Below are 15,839 nucleotides of genomic sequence, written 5' to 3'. Positions count from 1 at the left end.
CATACTTACTTACATTGCTGGCACGCACCAGGCCATTGAATTACCATGCACTCACTCACTGATATAAGTCCTACCTTGTGTAAACTCACTGTACTGTTTTGCGACCAGCACACGTTATCCCTGGCCTCCAGTGTTCTAGAAAATAACAACAGGGTCAATTGAGGCTTAATAAGCCAGGATAGTAACTGCCTTCCCTAACCCTAAGGGCATACTGGTACACACAAAACGGTTCATCTGCTAGCCGGTCAAGGCACGATGAGAGGGTTCGTTGTGATAGTTAAAGTGATAGTCCTAACCATTGGACACAAGATAGGGAGCTGTTCTGGCCTTCTGGTGAGACACCCAAAACCTTACCGGAGATGGAAAAGGGAGGGGTTGTGGAGGGTTATCTGATCACGGACAGCTGTAGGTATAGGGCCTGTCCTGGAGGGAGAGAGGGAGGAACTAATTACAGCTCTATGCACGCGGATGTCTTTGTGCCATGTGTAGTGTTAACACCAACAGCCTACAGGATGATGAGAGGGCAACCAGCAGAATAGTCGATGAGTGCGGGAGGGGGATTAGATCTCACAGTCAAAAACCAAAAAACCTTGGTTAACATGTGCACATTGGAGACATCGGGATTATTTCTTCATGATTTATTCACCCTGGTGGCTCAAAACTTTTTGCATATGTGTGGTTGCCCAAAATCTAAAATCAAATATATGAAAATTGTCTTCTAAAAACGCACAGTCCCACTGGCTATGGGGTGTGCTGAAAGCCCATGCTTTCTGGGTTTTGAGTTCGGTTTTATGCGGTACCCCCTGTTGGTCTTGGGGATATCGTGTGGTGTTGTGGTGGAGCCACAACAGGTCTGGTCGACCGGTTTCAATGGTTTTTCAGTGGTTATAGACCATCTTCTTCAGGACACATTCAATCTTCATGTGATACTCAATAAAGTCTGTCCTCATAGTAGGGCAGCGATGGCAGGCTGCATAGGATCCTGGAGTAGGAGACACAAGGAACATTGCAAGGAGGGCATGAGTGAACCTCTAATTGCAATGTTGCAGAGTGATGTATCCAGGAACTGGCTCAGAATCCTGTTCCATAGCTATTCAATGCTATCTGGAGAGGAATGTGCTCACTAAATGGGTTAGAGCATTGCCACTTACAAGGTGGCTAAAACAGAGACAAATACCCCCTACAGGCGAGGGGCGGGAAAGAGAGAAGAAAAGTGAAAAAAGAGAAAAAAGGGGGGAGAGGAAAAGAGGAAAGGGCAAACAGACAAGAGAGGAAGGGGGAGGAAGGGAGGACGGGGGGGTTTTGGAAAGAGAGGAAAAGGGCAGACATGAATGGCAGAACCTTTAAATGGGCAGGTTGTGAGCAAATTAAAATAAAATCAGTCTAAACCATGTGAGTGGGCATGGTAGAAAGAGGTGCTCAAAAGGCGAAGGAAAATGCTGTATGCAGCGCCTACCTGGGTAAAGATGCATAGATTCCAGGAAAAACTGCGGGCAGGTGGTGAAAGGGACGCTCTGTGGGTCCGTGCCTGTAGAGGAAGGGGGGACAGCAAATGATATGGCTGGCTATGTCTGACTAGGTTGAAAAGGTGGCGTCAGAAGAAAGCACAAACCTGAGTGACTGGGGCGGACGCAACCGCTGCAGCCTGCTCGATCCGAACGCTGCTAGCGTTGTGAGCAGCAGCAGCGGTTGTTGTAGTTCCACGTATGACATGCTGGGGGGCGTGGCTAAACCCTGTCACTGACGTGCGGGCCAATCGGGTGGGGCCACCTCGTGGGTGTTGGGCCGGCGCTGCACCAATCGATGCACGCTCGGTCATGGGTGTGTGCGGGCCAGCGGGGCCTGCACGGGAACTGGACCAGCTAGGGGGGGGCAGAACCAGGGGGATAAGTGCGCAAAAGTGTGTGGAGCGCTGAGGCCGTGCCTGAGGCCGTCAGAGGCAGAAAATAGGGTGAAAAGTGAATGGGACCACTACGGATGCAGAAAGCCCGGGGGCGGAGGTGCCGCTGGGGAAAGGGCAGACGGGAAAATCAAACCACGCTAAAAGCTGGAATCTGGCTGAGGAAAGGGCAGACATGGGTGGATCTGGATAAAGGCAGCCCTGCAAGAAAATGAAGGGCAAAGGATTGGTAGAGAGAGAGATGCAAGCATATGCAAGAAGCTAGAGGTGTGTCAAAGGGAAACACTGGAAATGGTGTGGTAGGGAAAGAGGAAAAAAGGGAAGAAAAAGAGAAAAAAGAAGAAGAAAGAGAAAAGGGGGGAACACAGAACACTGAGAACTAATGTATGCGGGTTAGACAATTGAAAAAAGAAGAAGATAAACAATCAAATGGCACACTTTTGCTGCTGAGTGCATAGGCAAGGTCCATGGGGCAGGTGGCAGGTTAGACAAATGTTGAGTTTCTATGTTGTAAAACAGCAAGCTCCTGCCACTGCATTGCTTCGTTCAAGCCTTGCTTGCACGTGTCTAGGCGGAAAATCCACTTTTGTTCTTGGGTGAAGAGGATTGCATGGTAGTTTCCTCCTCGTTTCGGGCGCTTGATTTTTTCCAGGATGGTCCATTGGAAAGACTTAGCTGTATGGCCTTCTGCCAGGAAATGGGGGACCATGGGTGCTGACAGTTTCTTAGTTCAAATACATGATCTGTGCTCGATCATTCGTTTCTTCACTTCTCAGGCAATCATCCCAATGTAGCGCAGATTGCACGGACAGGTAATCACAAACACCACTCCTTTGGTATTGCAATTTGTGAAGGGTTTCTGAACCCATGGAGTCTTCCAGCTAATGTCCACAGTGGTGCTGCGAGCCGTCTGTCTGCACATGAAGCACAAGCCACAAGGACTGTGGCCCACGGGGTGGGTCTGGTTCCACTGTATGTCTGATGCAGTGTCTGCATCTGGGTGCACTGTATTGACCAGTGCGTCTCTCAGGTTGCGTCTTCTTTTGAGTGCAAATTGTGGTGGAGGTATGGCAGATGTGCCAGTGTTGAGGATGGGCCATAAGGACTTAATCTCCTTCTTTATTTTGTTGAGTAGAGGAGAGTAACTTAGTACTGCCGTGATGGTTTTGTCCTCTGTTTTCTTTTGGTGTTGCTCAAGTGTGCATGGGCGTGGGATGTGTCTGGCCCTTCTGTAAGTATTGTGGACAATCCTCTGTGGGTAGCCTCGCTGAACAAGTTGGTTTTTGAGGATTTTGGCCTGGGCAGTATAGTCGTCTGTCCTACTGCAGAGGCATCGGTAGCGCAAGAATTGTCCAAACAGTAGGCTATCTTTGAGGGATTGTGGATAGTAACTTGAGTATGTCAATAATGAATTCTTGTCGGTGTCTTTGCAGTAAACCTTGGAGATTAGCCCGCCTTCAGATGTCATGATTGCTAGGTCGAGGAAGTGGGTTTGTCTTCTGTCTTTTTCCATGGTAAAATGCAGGTGGATGTTTCGTACATTGATCCATTCATGGAATGCCAAATGTTCTTCGTTGGTGCCTCTGAAGATGACAAAGATGTCATCTATGTAGCGACGCCAGATGAGCAATTTGTCACAAAATGGGTTGGTTGGTGGATATATGTGCTCGAGTTCAAAAGAGTTGACGTACAGATTGGCCAGGCTGGGTGTGAAAGTAGCACCCATAGCGATGCCAGAGTCCTGTTAGTAGAACTGATCATTGAACATGAAATAGTTTTTTGTGAGGGCTATCTCGGCCAAAGAGGATATGAAGGTGGATGGTACCTACTGCAGGTCGATTCCTGAATCTAGGAGATCATGGAGCATCATAAGGGTTTCTTGTTGCGGGATCTTCGTGTAAAGTGACTCGATATCGATGGTGACTAGCCAGTCAAGTTCTGGATAGAATTCCAAGGAGTCAAGGAGGATTAGCATGGCTGTGGAGTCTTTGACATAGGATTTCATTTTCGGAATTTCATCCTTGATGAAAAAGTCTACATATTGAGATAAGGGTTCCAAGACCGACTGTATTCCTGAGACAATGGGGCGGCCAGGTGTGGGCAGAACGCCTTTGTGTATTTTTGGTAAGGCGTTTAGGGCCGGAGTCCTTAGATGTGGGGGCGTCAGAATAGTTGCTTCCTTTGAGCTCACATATCCTTCTGCTTCAGCTTCTTCTATGATGGGTGCAATCAAAGCCTGCAAGGAGGCTGTCGGGTCGCTGCAAAGGAGATGATAGCTAGTGTTATCGCTGACCAGGGCTTCTACCATCTTGGTGTAGTCGGCAGTGTTCTGGATGACAATGGCACCTCCTTTTTCCGCCGGTTTGATAGTTATTGTTGTATTTTTGGCCAGAGCGGAGAGGGCTTCAAGTTGGATTTTGGTACAGTTGTTGTGAACAAAGGGGATGCCTGCTTCAATTTCTGAAAGTTTTTTATGAGAGCTTGCTCAAAGGTGATGGATTCAGCCGTGTAAGCACTCGAGGGTACACAGAACTGTGAACGAGGTCTCAAACCAGTGGTGTCCTGTTGTGGGTTGGTTTTATCTTCGAAAAATTGCTGCAGGTGTATCTTTCGAAGGAGTTGGGTGAGTTTGATCCGAGTTTGAAATGGATCGCACCCAGCTGTTGTTATGAACGAGAGACCCTTTTGCAGGATCTCTTCCTCTGGTTGTGTCAGTTTGTGTGATGATTGATTCACAATCAGGGAGGTAAAGGCATCATTGCCTGTCCTCTGCTGCGTGTTACAACCATGGATTGTTGTGGTGTTTGCCATCTGGGTCTGCGTTGTCCTCTGCCTCGCTGGCCTAAAAAAGGGACCGCAGAGGTGTTGTATTGTGCAGGAGTGTTAAATTGGACTCTTTGCTGCCAGAGCTATTACTGGAATTTGAGTTGGAGTTGGACCATGTTCTATTTTGGCCTCTCTGGGAGTTCTGAAAACGGAGTTGTGCTGCATCTCTCCTTGCTTGTCTTGGCTCATCAGTGAAATATTTGTCAGCCACATATGGGTAGACTTTTACATGTGTAAAGTTCTGTAAGTCCTTCTTTCATTTCAAAATGTTTCTGTTTAGGTTGGTATCTTTGAATTCTTTGAGAGATGTCTCTAAAAGAGCCGATCTGGTTGTGAATGTGTCTATTGCAATTTTGGTCTCGAGAATATTGCTTTTTTGTGTAAGTTCTGCTATCAGTTTTTCATTGACTGATTTGGCTATGTTGATAATTAGGATTAGCCAATCCCGAGTACACTTGTTCGCTATGAATGACCATTCTTTTCTTAACTGGAGGTTGTCTAAGAAAATCTGTGGTTGAATGCAGATGATTAATCCGTTAGGGGCGGCATGGGCCCTCAGATATTCTGTCACGAGGGTGCCGTGGAGCTCTGAGCAAATAATCTTCTTTCTGAGGATTTCAATCTCATTCCACTTATCTGTGTTACCATTGATGTTGGGTGCTAGGTCAATCCCTAGCAGGGATGGATTGGCCAAAATGCCGTCAACTAATTCTTCAGCAAAGGCTAAATAATGGCCTTCTGCCATTGTTAGCTAAAGCTGTGTTCCGTGAACTGGAAGGAAGGGGAGGGGGGGTGGAGAAACAAGAAGGGGGGGGGGGGTTGTCTACTGGTAATGAGTGAGAGTGAATTGTCAAATGGGCAGCAGATGGTCCAGCCTTTCTGCTTCTTGAATGAATCAAACCCAACAACTGAATCCAGTTTTGCGAAAATCAGAAAATAACAACAGGGTCAATTGAGGCTTAATAAGCCAGGATAGTAACTGCCTTCCCTAACCGTAAGGTCATACTGGTACACACAAAACAGTTCACTGGGGAAGAACTGTTACATAGCTATTCAATGCTATCTGGAGAGGCATGTGCTCACTAAATGGGGTAGAGCATTGCCACAGTGTGCTTACTAAATGGGTTAGAGCATTGCCACAGCATTGAATAGCTATGTAACAGGATTCTGAGCCAGTTCCTGGATGCACCACTCTGCAACATTGCAATTAGAGGTTCACTCATGCCCTCCTTGCAATGTTCCTTGAGTCTCCTACTCCAGGATCCCATGCAGCCTGCCATCGTAGCTCTACTACGAGGACAGACTTTATTGAGTATCACAAGAAGATTGAATGTGTCCTGAAGAAGATGGTCTATAATCACTGAAAACCCATCGAAACCGGTCACCCGACCTGTTGTGGCTCCACCACACAATATCCCCAAGACCAACAGGGGGTACCGCATAAAATCGAACTCAAAACCCAGAAAGCATGGGCTTTCAGCACACCCCATAGCCAGTGGGACTGTGCGTTTTTAGAAGACAATGTTAATGTATTTGATTTTATATTTTGGGCAACCACCCATATGCAAAATGTTTTGAGCCACCAGGGTGAATAAATCATAAAGAAATAATCAGATGTCTCCAATGTGCACATATTAACCAATGTTTTTTGGTTTTTGACTGCGAGATCTAATCCCCAACCCGCACTCATCGACTATTCTGCTGGTTGACCTCTCATCATCCTGTAGGCTGTTGGTGTTAACACTACACGTGGCACAAAGACAACCGCGTGCATAGAGCTGTAATTAGTTCCTCCCTCTCTCCCTCCAGGACAGGCCCTATGCCTACAGCTGTCCGTGGTCAGATAACCCTCCACAACCCCTCACTTTTGTTTTCCATCTCCGGTAAGGTTTTGGGTGTCTCACCAGAGGGCCAGAACAGCTCCCTATCTTGTGCCCAATGGTTAGGACTATCACGTTAACTATCACAACGACCCCTCTCGTCGTCCCCTCCAGTGTTCTAGTCCATGATAGAATTACTGCCAACAGAAATACATTCCTTATAATGTTCATAAATTGGGTGCTGAAGCGGCGCAGGCAATATGGAAATAAAATAAATGGGGGCACGGGTGCCGGGAAGGATGCAGGGAGTGAGACTAGCATAGGGCGGGGGATCAAGTAGATAAGAAATGTACCTCTTAGGCAATAGTGGTCTGTCGTCGCCACTGCACTCCAGTCTCCTGCACCGCCCAGCTGCGTCACTCCAGAAACAGCCTTAATGAGCTGATTGGAAAAACACACAAATACCTCTCCCATCAGCATCTTTAAGGCTGCTGCAGTGACTCTCTGTTCTGCCCCCAGCCAATGCTGTTGTCTAGAGGTGGGACAGGAAGTCGTGGCTCTCTAGTACGGTGGGACTGGCAGACAGCATAGGTTGCATTTCTTTTTATTTCTCTCTCAGAGGCTTTGTTTTTTTGCCCGATTGTGATCAGTGTGGGCAGCCATGGTTGGTGGGGCCTGTAGTAGGCCAGTGGAGTCTGGGGGGCTACCAATCCCAAATGAGGGTCGGCTGGAGCCCCTGTTTCATCCCGGGCCAGCCTGAGCCTCACCAGAATGAAAAAAGGGAAAGACACTGAAAAATAACTTGGCCAATTACAAACATTAAACAGTGTTTCTATACACAACATATGAATACAATCCACCTGAAATAATCCCCAGTTCAACCTATTTTGGAACCAGAGGGTCAATTTTCAGGTACATCAGAATGCAGCAGTGGGAGCAATGACTCATATGAGGAGAACCAGGCTAGGCCCTAGCAACAGTAAAAAGCAGGGGCAGAGCCAACACACAACAATGATACCCGAGGGGAGGGTGAGGTAACAGGAGTCAGAACAGAGTTCAACATGGTTTTCACACAGAAGCACAGTGGCAAACCCAACATGAAAGGGTCTACCATATAAAACAAGGAGCGGATGGCAATGGTGGCTAAGTTACCACCCCATAATCTAGAAGCTCTAAAAGGTCTGTCCTTAACACAAACCGCAAACACAACCCTTCTGAATACAGGATTGAAATCAATATCTTTCTTAAAAAGATAATGAAACAACATTTGGCAGGAAGAAAATGCAACACTGCAAATAAGATCAATGATCTAAAACTTCCCTCAACTTTCTACCATGCGGTGGTGATTTCAGAATCTGTTACCGTTGACATAAGAGTGCTCCAGGACACAACAAAGACATGATCTGCTATGAAACAACCATGCAATAATCTTAAGGCAGCAGAAAGAAATGCTCTATGAAAACTGAGTAACAACTTAGACATTGTTATTAAACCTGTGGGTGAATCAGGAGCAACATTGATGATGGACACAAACAAACACAAAGCTGCATGCTTGAGATTTCTAGCAGATTAAGCCAATTACCTACCCATCATGATAGATGTGAACTGAATTGTAAAAGATCATCAAAGCAATCATCAAAGCAATTATCAACTCATTTATTTCTATTCTAGGATTATCCAAGAGTGCCCATATTGTACTTGGTTCCAATCATCCACAAAATCCACAAGAACAGCTTTGCCAGAGGCCCCTGCATGGCTAACGCTTGACAGTCTATTTCTTGGGTGGTCTCACAGGAGACTTTAGGTCCATCCACTGCCATCCACTGTGTGGGTCTTTGCAGCATGGGAGGGGTCACTGATGTAGCAGAAAAGGGGCCCTGCACATGCCATAAGGAGGAGACCCTCTAAAATGGATCAGCATTGGGCCTTTACCTTCACCTTCTCTGGTCAAAGGGTTGTCTGGCACTGATGAGGCCAAAAGGAAGAGCTGAAGAAGAGGCTCGTATTTTCTTGTGCTATTCTCCCTCTCATGAGGACATGCTCCACGGCAGTGTCACCACACCTTTCTTCCAGAACAGTCCACGCGGCTGTGATACCCATTTTTCCTAGTGGTTGTTGGTGTAAATTACAGACCTGATCTGAAGCAGAAAGCACATGGGACCAAGGAAGCCTGATGCTACTTTCTTGAATGGGGTCCTACCAGCAGATCAAATGCGTACACACTCTCTGATGTCGGACCTGGCATTGCTCATGACCCCCAAACCATTCTTACGATTAATACCAGGAGAATCTCTGGAAAGAAGATGGCTGTATATTCCAACTGTGGACCTGACCATCAGAGACCAAGACTAAATAATAACTTATTGAAAGAGTTAAAAGAATTACTGGGGGTAAAAGCCCAAGCCCTGTACATGCTTGCACAGGAAACCTTTTCCATCCACTCAAAATGCTCTTAAAAACAAACCAAGCTGCCTACCTGTGGGGCAAGTATTTTTCTGGACCGAGACCTCCTACAAAGTTCTTTCCCTTGCAGGTCCTAACTACCTGTTCTTCTCTTTCTCACTCTCCCCAACCTCATCGCCCTGGGGGTGGCACGGTCTTCTTTGTCATCCACATTGGATCATTGCTCCGCCACCCCCAGTTTTCCTTCTCTTCTTTTGAATTTCCTTTTGGATCCTTTTCTTCCCCTGCTCCTCTTTCTGTTTTGGACGACATTTACGGTTGACACGGCTCCCTTGGCTTCTTCTATGATGATCTCGACACTTATGTTATTTCATTCTTAATTTATGCTGGCTTTTAAAGGTAAATAATCTACCGAAATGAAGCTGAAATGAAGATGATGATGGTCTCGACTCTTTTTTATTCTCTATCTATTCACCTTATCCTCCACTAATTAGAGCTGGGGATTTTCATGTTTATCTTACACAGCACAACCCACTTGGCTGCCCCTTACTCTTTCTTACATTGGCTGATAATCTTAAACTATTGCCTTCCCCTTCTACTCATTCAAAAAGGCAGTGTTCTTGATTGAATCTGTATCTCTTCTGACTTTAACTCCACAGATTCTATTTCCTCTCACATCTTGCCTCCAGCATATAATTTCTCATCTTTTCTTCATCATCACACTCCCTTTCCTCGTCTACCCTCAACATCTACCTTCCTATATCTATGGATAGTGCTAACCTTACAGACTGCACTCCTTTGTGCATATACCACAACAGTGTCAAATTAATTAATAGGGTTTAAGAATTGAGAGAGTGAATAAATAAATATGAGAGACAACTTGTAAGTGTATAGAGTAAGGTTCCTGTATTTTTAAATCCAGCATTGGACAGAAGTATTATTTGCATACATTATTGTCCAAATAGAAAAGAAAAGATCCATCCTTTGACAAACAATTAGTCATACATGTAGAGACTTTTGTCACACTTGGTTATTTACACATATACTAAATATACATTTAGAAAAGAAACTTGGTCACGCCAACACGTTTCAACCTATCTAGGCCGTCTTCAGGGCGTAAAGCTACTAATAATTGGTGCAATAAACATATTCAGTGGACAATCCTAGTTTGCAAGGAAGTCGTATGTGTAAATCCTCCTAGCGTCCTTGAAACATATGCTCTCCTTTGATAATAATGTATAAGGTACATGGGCCGTGTAAAGTACGTATTTGCTAGTGATCAGTTTCCTGAAAGGTCAATGTTGCAGTTTCAAGTAATTACAGTTCACCAGTATTGGTATCTATCAAATATTCATGCCTTACACGGCTCAATTGTAATACTGCGACTGTTGTCTGGCGCCGTCGGGCAGTGACTGCACAACTTGCCAATCGCAGTCACTTCTCTCCTTCCAACGCATATACTTACTTACCTTACTGCTATTAGACCTACATGTTTTTGAGGGTGGTGAATGTATTGCACTGAAATGCACCTTTAAGATGAGCAATGTTGTCACAACTGGACTGATGTGGAGGAGGACAACTTGCTGCTTTAGAATTGTTTGGAAATGGGCATTGTATCATGCACTGATGCATTTGAGGTTGGGCAATGTTGCTGCCATGGACATTTTAAGGTGGGAAATGTATTGCACTGAAATGAACACTGAGGTTGGGCATTGTATTGCACTCATATGGATAATGAGAGTGAGTATTTGTTTGCACCTAGATGGAATCCAGGAGGTGGGCAATGTTAAATCTATAGCTTACTTATTTATTCCTTTCGCACTCTGTACTTTCGGGACTTAGCCGAAGGCACTGCCTCCCTTCTGCACACATCTGCTTTCACATATACCTCAACAACACATTGCACAACACCCCTGTCATAAGTATGCAGCTACCTTTCACAACAAATTTCAAACTGTAGCTACACTCATAATTTACTATCCTTTTGCACAACCCCACCAGTTTAGTCCCGTAGTTTACCTCTCTCCACCCATCCACATGCCATTTAGACATGGGTGACTAGCAGGGGCTTGGCCACCCCTCATAACTATAAAGGCCATACCGAACACACGCATAATAGGGTATCCAGTTAATATGTCGAAAAATTTTTTTCGACATACCAAAATGTCGAACCAAAAGAGCCCAATTTTTTTTTTAATGCATGTTTTTTTATTGCATAGGGTTTAGTTTTGTTTAGTTAGAAAAAAAAAGATGTTTAAAAAAAAACGGGGGTATGGTGGGGCATTAAAAAAAATGTTTCGGCAATTTTAGTTTCACATATTGGTATGTCGAAATAGTGACTGTCAAAAAAGTCACTATAAACCGCATAATAGCACCTCCCAATTTCCCATACTTTGGACTGTGGTCCCTCAGAGGGCGTTCAACCTCCAGCACGGTGGGACCATATATATGGTGAAAGGTGCTATACAAATGATGAAAATTAAATTAAATGAAATCAGTTCTGCTATTACTTCTTCCCTTGATAGCGCTGCTACCCTCTCGGAATTTCAACCCAGGGGCAGACCTCATTGGTCAAACGCTTTGACCCCTCTTGAAATACTTAAGGATCCAAGCCCGTACAGTCGAACATCACTGGTTTAAAAATAAATCCTTTATCAATACCAACTATATTCTGGCACTGAAAGGTCTGGCAGACCCTGTAACGAGAAAGAACATGGCCAAATAACCTGTTCTATGGGAAGGTGCCCAGCCGGGATGGTCTGCAACCATGTTTTAGCTCACTGTGTCTTTCACACAGGAAAATTAACCATTTGATAAGAGGCACAGCTTCCCCTCACTGATGAGGCCCGACTAGGCAGAAACATGTGTCTGCGGTTTCCTCTTGATCCTCTTGTTCATAGGAGAATTTGCAAGCATTTCGGTGCTGGACTGCCCTTGTGGGTGAGACAAAGACTGATATGCAAATGGGTATTTCTCCTATGTGAACAGTACAGTGAGCTCAAACATGGTTGTTGACCCTCCCGATTGGGCACCTTCCCATAGACCAGTTATTTGGCCGTGTTTGTCCTTGGTAGAGGGTCTCCCAGAACTTTGTGTGCATATATTCTGGCACTCTTAACTCTTACACCTCTGGTCTCAAACAAGCGAAGCCCAGCTGTTTTCAAAATCTAATTCATTCTCAAGCCAACTCTCCTAAATTGCTTTTTAACACTCTTAATAGGTGTCTGGTCCCTCCCCCTGTTGACCCTTCCTTGTCCTCCAATCTTTCTCCTGCAGACCTTGCTGACTTCTTTCTTACTAAGATTGAAACTATTTGATCCTCTGTAAGTACTGTAATTCCTTCGGCCAGCATCATCTGGCTCTTCTGATTCTTCACTTCTTTTGTTTTGCTACGGTCTCTCCAAGTGGACGGGTATGCCCAGAGGCGGGTCCCATGCCTGCTGGGCCTAGATGCCCAAGCTACTCCTCACTGATGAGCACCAACACGGAAGAAACATGTCTGGGGATTCTTGTGGTCTTGTGCAGAAGGGAAGTTCAGTCTGGACTGCCCCTTTTGGGGTGGGACCAAGTCTGATTTACATATGGTCTTTCCCCTTCTGTAATCCTTAGGCAGACGAAGAACGATTGTATGGAGGACTGCCCAGAGCAATGCCTGAGGTTAAGATTGTGTCTATAACTTCCAGCAATCACCTCTTTTGTTCTTCTGATTCTTCCCCTTGCGTATCTCTTTCTCCAGTTATGTCATCCTTCTCCCTCTTTTCTCCCGTTTCTGAAGGTGATGTTATATCTACGATCTTATGGACCCATCCTACCACTGCTCCTTTTGATCTCCTTCTGGTTTCACTGGTTAAATCCATTTTCCCTGCTCTTGCTCCTGCTCTTGCTCCTTTTCTCACCATCTTTTCAATGTGTCCTTTTCCTCAGGCAGTTTAAACCATCCACTGTGCTTCAACTTCTTAAAAACCCTTCTCTCGACTCCTCTTAATCCTATAATTTCTGTCTAATCTCTTTTATTTTGTATCCATCTAAACTCTTGGAATGCCTGGGTCATTTACAACTTAATTCCTATTTTAAGCTCCACAATGTACTTCCGTCTCAACAATCTGGTTTTCCATCTGGCTTCTCCACTGAAACCACTCTTTTGTGTGTATATAACTCTATCTGTCCTGCCCTTCATCATAAACTCTCTTCTCTACGGATTGTCCTCGACCTTAGTGCCACTTTCAACACTGTAGACCATCCCACTTTGCTTGCAACTCTTTCCACCTTTGGTCTTTCAGGTACGGTTGTCAAATGGTGTTCTTCTTAACCATCTGTCTCTTGAAAGGGCTCCACTTCTCATTCCTTTTCTCTTTTCCACAGTGTTCCCCAAAGCTCGATTATTGGTCTTGTTTTATTCTCTCTCTGTACTTCTTCTCTCACTTCTCTAATCACGAGCTTTGGATTTCAGGCACATCTTTACATTGACGACAACCAGATTATTTTCTCGTTTCCTACTTTTACTGACGCTGTTCATCATTGGGTTTCCTCCTGTTTGTCTGCTATTTCTTCATGGATGCCTTCCCGCTTCTTGGGTCTTAACTCTAAAAAATAAGAAAACAGAAATAATACATGTCCTACCTCCCCTAATAGAGCCCCTTCTTTATCTGTTCGCTTCCCTCCGTTGCATCTTCCTATGTTCCCTCTAGCACGGAACTTGGGTTTATCTTTGACTTAAAACTCTGCTTCAGTCCTTTGTTCTTTATCATCTGTATTACTGCTGTTCACTTTATGTTGGGTGGCCAAACTATGTTTTTCATCCCCTACGCTCTATCTTGCACTCGGCTGTAAGGACTCTGTTCGGTTTACCCCCTTCTGCTAATATTTCACCTTATCTTGCCCATCTCACATGGTTACCAGTCCACCATTGCGTTGAATTTAATTATCTATGCCTAGTCTTTGAATGTATCCATCCCCTGTCTACCACTGCACCCTGATCTCACTATACCAACCAACTCGAAATCCTTGATCCTCTTCTCAGATTCTCCTCTCTGTCTCTTAGCCTCCTTGTGCGTCTTCTTCTTATTCACTCTTTTCAGCTCCTTTTTCCTAAACTCTGGCATCCTCGCTCTCCAGAAATACGGTCTTGTCCCTCTCTCTGTTTAAAACAAGATCCAATTACTACAGCTTGCTTTTTCCTAATTGTATCTGTTGTTTTTTTGGCCTTTGATTCTTACCGTTCAATTGTTTGATTCTCATTTTATTGTACCAAATTTACTTTGTTATCCTGCTTTGGATAAAAGTGCTATATAAGCACTGCAAATAAATGAATAAATGCCATCCTGGCCAGCTAATCAAGTCCTTCCACAGAGTTCCCTGTGTAGCTGTGCTTTCCAGTAGGGTAATCTCCCACAGAGACTTTTCCTTCACAGCTCCCTAACCACTGCCTAGGCCATCTAACCTAGTCCTCCCACAGAGGTCCCTGTTTTGCTGTGCTTTCAAATAGGCTAATCTCCCACAGAGTTTGTTGACTCACAGATACCTTACTACTACCCACACCAGCAATTTAAATCTCCTCTCTGATTTTGTTCCTAAATAGATGTGCCTTCCAATAGGCTAATCTCCCACAGATCTTTCTCGTTCAGATACCTAACTACCACCCAGACCAGCTGATCTAGTCCTCCCTCTGTGGCGCCTACATAGCTGTGCCTTTCAATAGACTAATCTATTTCAATAGACATATCTCCCACTGAGATGTTCACCATATTTAACTTCACATATTTAACCCCACACCCCCTCCAGCTTACTTCTGCAGGAGTCTGTCCTGATACATTCTGGTTTCACCATCACCGTCTTGTGGCCAATGCTGAATTGGACTTTTATGGACTTCACTGATTCACGGTGCGTCACTCTTTCTCAACTCTCATGCATGCTGGACTTCCTTTGCATCTTGTACTCATGGTGGCCCTGAATCATGTCGTTCCCATCTTCATCTTGTATCCACTCTCGCAACATTATGTGTTACTACGGACCTCTGCAATTGTATTCCCTCTCCCCTCTTGCTTCTCCACTTTCTATGACTGCTTACTCTCTGTTCTCTCCTCTTCTCCCTTTCTCGTATCTCCTCCCCTCCTCCTCTTACTTTCTTCTATGCACTTACTCTATCAGAATTGTCCCTGGACCTAGTATGATGGCAACCTTGTCTGTCTTCTCCCCCCACCTCTTACTTGTCCCCCCTTTTCCCCCTTCAGCACGATCTGAAATGTTGTCAGGCCTAGTACGATAGCTGCTTGTTTTGTTCCTCCCCCCTTTCTTCACCCCTCTCCCTCACCTTTTGTTTTTCTCCGGCTCTACCAGTAATGTCGCCAGGCCTAGTACAGTAGTCACCTGTCTGTTTCCATTTCCTTCCCACTCCCCCCTCCCTTCCTTATCTATGTCTTAGTTCTTGCACTATCTGAAATGTCATCAGGCCGAGTATGATAGTTAATTTCACATCCTTACTGTTCTTAGCCTATAAGAACGTCATTGTATTTTCCCTTGTTCCCTCCCTTGCCTTGAAGCGCTTTGAAACACATTGTGTTTAGGCACTATATAAATAAACTATCATATCATACCCCTTTATTCCTAACCTGCCGTCTGTGTTTTTCTCTCCATCTAGACCCCTCAAAGACTTCTTTATACACCTGAACCTATGTGTTAACTAATGACCAACGGAGGTCCCAGTCAATAAGTGCCTTGGAATAACAAAAGCCGGTGCATTAAGGCCAATAGGTGTCTCTGATAGAGCCTGCTTTTGAAGCACACCCCTTGTATAAATATGAAATTATGGTAAAGGACAGAAAAGTAGAAAATACATTGTGAAAATAGATGTACATAAGACAGTAAAGTCTACAGCATAATGCAGCCCGTGT

Source organism: Ambystoma mexicanum, chromosome 8 (assembly GCF_040938575.1).
Source record: "Ambystoma mexicanum isolate Mex_15411 chromosome 8, UKY_AmexF1_1, whole genome shotgun sequence".
Lineage (NCBI taxonomy): Eukaryota > Metazoa > Chordata > Amphibia > Caudata > Ambystomatidae > Ambystoma > Ambystoma mexicanum.
Note: the sequence above shows the minus strand (reverse complement) of the source record.